Here is a 6,707-nt window from a genome sequence, read left to right as displayed (position 1 = left end):
CCGCTTCGGCCGGGTCCGCCCGCCGCACCCGAGAGGCCCTGTGGGAGGGTTGAAAGTCAATTTAAGGACCGAGAGGATCCTTTTTAGGGCTGCTGCGCTCATCCCCATCCCCTGAGAGAGCAGGCACCCACATCCCCTGAAGGGCCAGCTGGACCCATACGTCGTGAGCCACGGAACGGCCACGCTCCCACAGAGGATGCTTCGGAACATGGATGGAAGCCCCTGTCCCATGAGGTTCTGGGGGGGGAGGCTTCTGGGCAGGAAGGAGGCTTAGCATTCCCGTTATTCCAGTGAAGACCAGTTGGTGCCCCACGAATCCCAGCTAGCACGACCATGGCCGGGTCCCTTGAACACCCCCCCACACTCCCAAAAGGAACAAGAGGGGCATGAAAGAGGTAAGCGTGGAACGGGAACCTGTATACCCGGCTTTCCTTCTGGGCCACGGACGCCAGGAGCCCCTCTGGAGCCCTGCAGAGAGATTTGAAAGGAGGAAGAAATCATAACACCATGGCATCGTTTTTGTCTGGTTTCTGCTGCAGGTAGAAGGCAGACGCCACGGCCACCTGCGCAACCACAGCTGGATTAAGGCATGCCTCCAGAGATGCCAAGCATGACCGAAACGAAGACGCATTCTTCTGAGACCAACAGAAATGACCTGCTACTGTTGCCACGTTGTGCAGATTTGTGATTGTGGACGGCAACACCGACCATCTGAGAGACATTTCGTCCCAAATCGCAAGCTTAAAATAGAAGCTTAAAAAAAATCTGCACGGTATTGCACAGGTAGAGACGTGCGGATTAATATTTTTGGAGCGACGACTCTCAGGATTCGGGCAGTGGCCATTCCAGATTATTAACCTGTGCGGCGTCTATAACGGTGAACCCATTTCTCCCCCCCCCCCAGGGTTTATTCCCATTCCCTACGGGGGGTCGAGGCGTTCCAACCAGCCCACGTTGGCCCATCCGGCCCTGGAGAGAAACCAAAGAGTTATCTTTGCTCTTGCAAACACATAGTACAAAATCAGACCGCTGTTCTGGCTGCCAGGAGCCCACGGCAGCTCTCGTTGCGGCCATGCGCCTGGCCATGCGCTGTTCTTACATGCCGTCGCTTCCCACTTTTGGTGCATTTGGGGCCTCTTGAAGATCTCATTCTTACCACCCCTTGTTGGCCCTTGGCAAAGTCAAGACAGTCCTGACCGTCCTTCCTCCTGGCCCCAACCTTCCTTGGGTGTCGTCTGGGCCCCGACTGCCCTGGAATTCAGGGGAGAAAAAATATATATAAAGTATCTCATATTTATTCACGAAGGCTTTCACGGCCGGGATCTAATGGTTGTTGTGGGTTTTTCGGGCTCTTTGGCCGTGTTCTGAAAGTTGTGCTTTCTAAGTGGCCATGGGCATCTTCAGAGGAGAGCACACCATTGTTAAAACACGATTGTTGTGGCTTGTGCATCAGTCCCAGTGAAACAGAGGAAGACGGCAGTGCTGGTGGCCGAGAAGAGGATGGACAAGAGGCGAGGGGGGGCCAGCCTGGATTTGCCTCTGGTTGGAGGCAGCAGGAGGGAGGGGGGAAGCTTTCTCTCCCCCCCCCCCTTGGAGCTGCAAGTGATACCTGAAGCCCCTCCAGGCCCCGGAGCAGTCTACCTGTGGATCCGATTTCTGGGCAAGTTACACTTCTGGACCGCAGGGCTCAGGGGTTTGGGTCAGCTGAGATCGGGAAAAGGGGCTTCTCCCCGAGGTGTGGGGAGGACCGACTCACGCGGAAGCCTAGACGGGGGGAGGGCTCTCGCCCGGAGAAGTGGGGGCGGCGGTTCCCGAAGTCAGCCCCCCCCCCCCTCGCGCGCCCCTCGGGGGCCCCCTCCCTCCCTCCCTCCCTCCGGCCGAGGCGCGTCCCTCCAGCCCCGGGGGCAGCGGCGGGCCACGGTCTCTTCCGCCCGCCCGGGCCGGCGCGCTCGCCTCCGCGGGAATCCCCCGATCCCGACCCCGACCCCCTCGGGCCGCCGCCTGCTCGCGGGGGGGGGGGGGCGGGAAACGGGGGGGGGGCGCGGGAGGAGGAGGAAGGGCGCCGGGCGAGCCGGTCCGCGGCAGGCCCCCTCTCCCCCCCACGGGGGGGCTCGAAGGGGACGGGGGTCGCCCCTCCCGGGCAAAGCAGGGGGATCCTGGCTCGCCGTCCTCGCGGGAGGAACCCCGGACCGTCCGCCGCGCCCCCCCCACTCCTCCTCCTCCTTCTTCTCCCCCCCCCCCCCGGGACTCTCCCGCCCTCTCCGGTCCCCAGGGGGGCGCGACTCCCCGCCTTCCGCGCGTCCTCCGCCATCCGCGGTGGGGCTCCGAGCCCCGCGCCGGGAGGAGGAGCGGGAGCGGGACCCCGAGCAGGAGGGGAGGGGAGGCGGGCCCCCCCACGGCCGCTTATCCCGCCCCAGCGCCGGGCAGCCCGGAGAGGAGGAGGAGGAGGAGGAGCAGCCCCCGCCCCCGCGGAAGGTCCGCGCCCGCGGCGTCGACAAGGGGGGGGCTAAGCCCAGAGGGGCGGGGCGAGTGGCTTCCCGGACCGGCACCCCTCCCCGGGTCTGGTCAGCGCCGGGGCACCCCGAGGGCATCGAGCCGCGCCCCCGCCGTCCTCTGGCTCCGGCGCGCCTGGGTCGGGCCCCGCGACTCTCCCCCGGGGAAGCAGCGCCGCCGCCCCCTAAAGACCGGCCGCCGCCCCCCCCCCGGTTAGATGAGGGCGGCAGGCGGCCGTTCGTCAGGTCGTGCCGCCCGGCGACTCCCTCCCCCCGCTCCCTGCGCCCCCCAATTTCCTTTCCTGGATTTCGACAAGGGAACCGGCGCCGGTCCTCGCTTCAGCCCCGGGGCAGCCGCGCCCGGGAAGGGAAGGGACCGAGGCGAAGGAACGTCGGGGGCCGGAGACACGTGTCGCTTCGGCTCCTCCGGCGCTGCTTTCGAGGCCCCTCTCGCGGGGTGGAAGCGTGGCCGGAGGGGAAGTGGTCTGCAGCCGGGCCGGGCATCTGCGCCGGGTCGGCCCCAAGACCTCTGCCCCCACGGATGCTGGAAACCGCGGATATCGGCACCCGCTCTGTCTCTACATGGAGAGCGAACGCCTCTCCCATCGCTGGTTTCCCCTCTGGTGGCCGGTTCCGGTAGCACATTTTGGAAATGCAGATTTCAGGCTTTTTCAGTTTCGTATTTTCAGGCGGCAGAGGAGTGAAGCCACAGGTCCCGATTCCCGCGGATATGTTGGTCCTGCTGTCTCTTGCCTTATTGGTTTGCTGGCTCAATGGTTTATGTCAGAGGCTGCGAGTTCGAACCCCCCCCCCCCCAGAGCCAGCCTGGGTGGCCTTGGGGGAATCTGCCCAGTGGTTCCAGGGCGCCCTCTAGAGGAAGGGAAGGGGAAACCACTTCTGAGTACTCTCTACCTGGAAAATCCTGCACATAAGTCAGAATGAGCTTGACGGCATATTTTTTTTATTATTTATTCTTATTCTTTTATTGTTGTTGTTGTTGTTGTTGTTAAGCAGCTCCACTGTGCCACCACCCATCTTTGGACCAGTGAAATGTGTGTTCCACAACCCCTTCCTTCCCGCCAAACGACAGTGAAGAAAAACGACGTTATCCATATGTGACCTGCTCAGGCATCACATTCATTGAACTGCTATGACCAATGATCTGTGTTTTTTTTCCCCTCTAAGGTTTTATTTTAATTCAAGGACTTTGCTTCATACAAAATGTCATTGTAGAAACAACCGCGGAATTCAAAGCTTGGCTGATCAAGAGCGTTCAGGTCAGTCTTTTTCAGGGAATTCAGTCTTGGAACTTAATCCTCTCCAAAAGTCCCAGTCGGGTTGCATGTTTGGAACTTTTCTGCTTGTTTCTTTTTTAACACTGTTTTTTTTTCCTTTAAATATAAAGTTTTGCAACAAACCCCCAATTTATATCAAATATAATTAAAAATTAACAACGGATGAATACATTGTATCAAAAAGTACGAAGATAAACATTTTTCCCATGCACATATTTTTTATATTTATATATATATTTATATATATATATATATAATATGTATATATTTATATTGTATGTATATATTTTACATGCAAACATTACTTACTCAAAGAACAGCCACCACTAGATCAGTTTGGGATGCAGAAAAAAAAGGGGGGGGCGTTGCATGTCAGATTTTGGCAACTTGGTAGAAGAATTTGGGGAGATGCAGCTGGGCCGTGGTCTCGCTAAAGTTAGTCCCGGCCGAGTCCCGTGGAAACTGGCCGAGGGAACCGGCCGCATCGCTGGACGGCTAGAGCGGTGGGCCAGCGAAACCCTTGGGATCTCTGCATTTAATGTTTGTAGAGAGGACTGGGGGGCAGGAGTGCTCCTGGGGGCCTCTGTTTGGCCCCCCCAAAGACCTCCGGGCGCGGGGCCACTGTGCTTTAGGTGAGATTTAGGCCGGGACTAACTTTATCAGGATCAGAGCCGGCATGTCCGTTGAAGGAGAGACGGTTAAGGCTGTTTTATCGCATGGAAGGCTGGTTAAGTAAACCGGTGCGATGTCGAGGGGAAGCATTCTCCCTGGCTGTCTGGCATCGCCCCACCCCGTCTCACAGGGAGGCTGGCTTCCCTCCAGGGCAAGTGGGAGGCCCCAACATGAGCAGCGGGTGGTGACGCTGCACCACTTGAAGCCCAAACGCGGAAGGAGCTCTCCAGTGAACGGCCCCGTTTCCAGGAGAAGGGGTGTTGGCATTGGTGGCCAGGGTTCAGCACCATGGAGAGCTCCTGTAGAGCTGAGATGAACACGTGAACCGGATTCACCCTCCCACTGGAACTGGAGCCGCTGCTTCCCTCCCCGTGGCCTGTACAACGCTTTGTGGCTTCTTGGGCAAGCATCATGGACCTTCAGCCATTGGTGGACTACAACCCCCCAGCCTCCCTCAGGGTGGGCCACACAGCAGGCAAGGAGAAAGGTTGCCCTCCAGAAACATCCAGACGGCTGTCCGTGGGCCACTCGCCTTCCTCTTGATGGGAACAAGACCAAAGCTAACTCTTCAGTTGTCATTGTGAATGCCCTTCTGTGCCACCCATGGAGATCTATCACACCAGAGGGGTTTCTATGGGGGTTGGGTGTGTGTGTTAGAATAAGACAAGAATTATTCAAGGGGAAAAAACCGAACCGACCCCAAGGGGCCAAGGAAGCCCCCTTTCTCTCCAAGCTCCCAGACGGATTGCATGCGCTGACAAGGAGGCGCTTCCACACCTCTCCAGTTCTTGGTGTCTTTTTTCTTTTTTTAAAAAAATCATTCTTTTAAAAAAGTTTCTCAAGAAATATTGTGCCTTTTATAGAAAGAAAAAAGGTAGAAAACATTTGGTCACAGTCATGCTGTAGCCTGAAATGGTGGGTGGGTCGGTGGGGGGAGGCTGCCGCCTCCTGTTCTTAAAGGGTATTCTATCCTTCATCTAGGAGGTGGCAGTCCTTTTACATGCGTTCGCCTCTCCCCCCCCCCCCCCCCGCTTGGATGCAATTTGGTTTCCTCGGGTCACGTAGCCCAAGAAACACGTCTTTGTTTCTTGTGTGGATCGCCAAGGGCCTCCACAGCCCCTCTGTGGACGGATGCCCCCTTAGGATGGAGGGCAAGACCCAGGACTGTGGGGTGGGTCATCAGAGGTCAAACCAGCTTTGCTGCCCAACCTCCTCATGGGCTCAACCTAAGGACCCCCCCCCCTTATCCTGCTGCTTAGGAGAAGATTGAGGAATCAGCAGTAGGGCACCCCACTTGCCCATCCCCTACCAGAGAACCATTCCTGCCCTTCTCGGCTAATGAGAGACCCCTTGGAGAGGAAATCTGCCAACCCACCAAATGGGTCTCAAATCTGCATAGCCGAATTTGCAGCATCCTAAATTTAGACATATAATTCATAGGCCAAGATTTAAAGTTAAAAACGATCCCTGTGGTGTCATCATGGCGGGCAACCAGGTGATTCGTGGACCTGCCCGGGTGCCAGCCATGAGGAAGCAACTTCGAGGTCCCTGCTCTGATTTTAAAAGGCATTTTGACCAGGACAGCCCTTCAACGAGGAGAGCACCTCCAATGACAGCTTGTTTTCCATTAAATAGAGGAACTGTATCTCTCTCCCCACCCCCCCACCCCCCCCGTGAATGTTGACTAATAAGAATTGGGGGTGGGTGGGAGGAGTGTGTTATAAAACACCAGGCCAGGGATGAGATTAAGGGTCACACTCTACATTCCAAACAGCTGTATAGATTACAAGAGGGAAGGCCTTTAAGTGCTCAAGAACATCCAATTCCCTGTTCTTTGCAATCCAGCTTGTTCTGCTCTCTGATTGGCCTCCAGGAGCAAAGCCCTGGCTTCTATCGGCAAGGAAGATCTGCCGGAATCACGTATCTACAACACTAAGAGATTTCAGCTTCTAACGACAAGCTCTTTTGGCCCTGGTTGGGCATTGGAGAACCACAGGCGATTCGAGACACATTAAAGTCAAGTCCTGAAACGGCGTAGTGAGGGCGTCTTGTGTGTGTGTTTTGCCTCCACTGTGCTCCACGCTTGGACCTCCTTCGTGGGGATCCTAGGCTGCCTTCCCTTTGCCAATCCCAAGGGGTTAAAGAGTCTAACCTGAAAACCTTCACTTTACACGGCTAGATAAAAACGCCACCTCAACTTCCAGCCTGTTAAGACAGTTGCTCCCACTGCATCACCACATGGTTCCAA

The sequence above is a fragment of the Pogona vitticeps genome, chromosome ZW-PAR (genome assembly GCF_051106095.1).
Source record: "Pogona vitticeps strain Pit_001003342236 chromosome ZW-PAR, PviZW2.1, whole genome shotgun sequence".
In the NCBI taxonomy this organism is placed as follows: Eukaryota; Metazoa; Chordata; class Lepidosauria; order Squamata; family Agamidae; genus Pogona; species Pogona vitticeps.
This window is presented reverse-complemented; position numbering follows the sequence as displayed.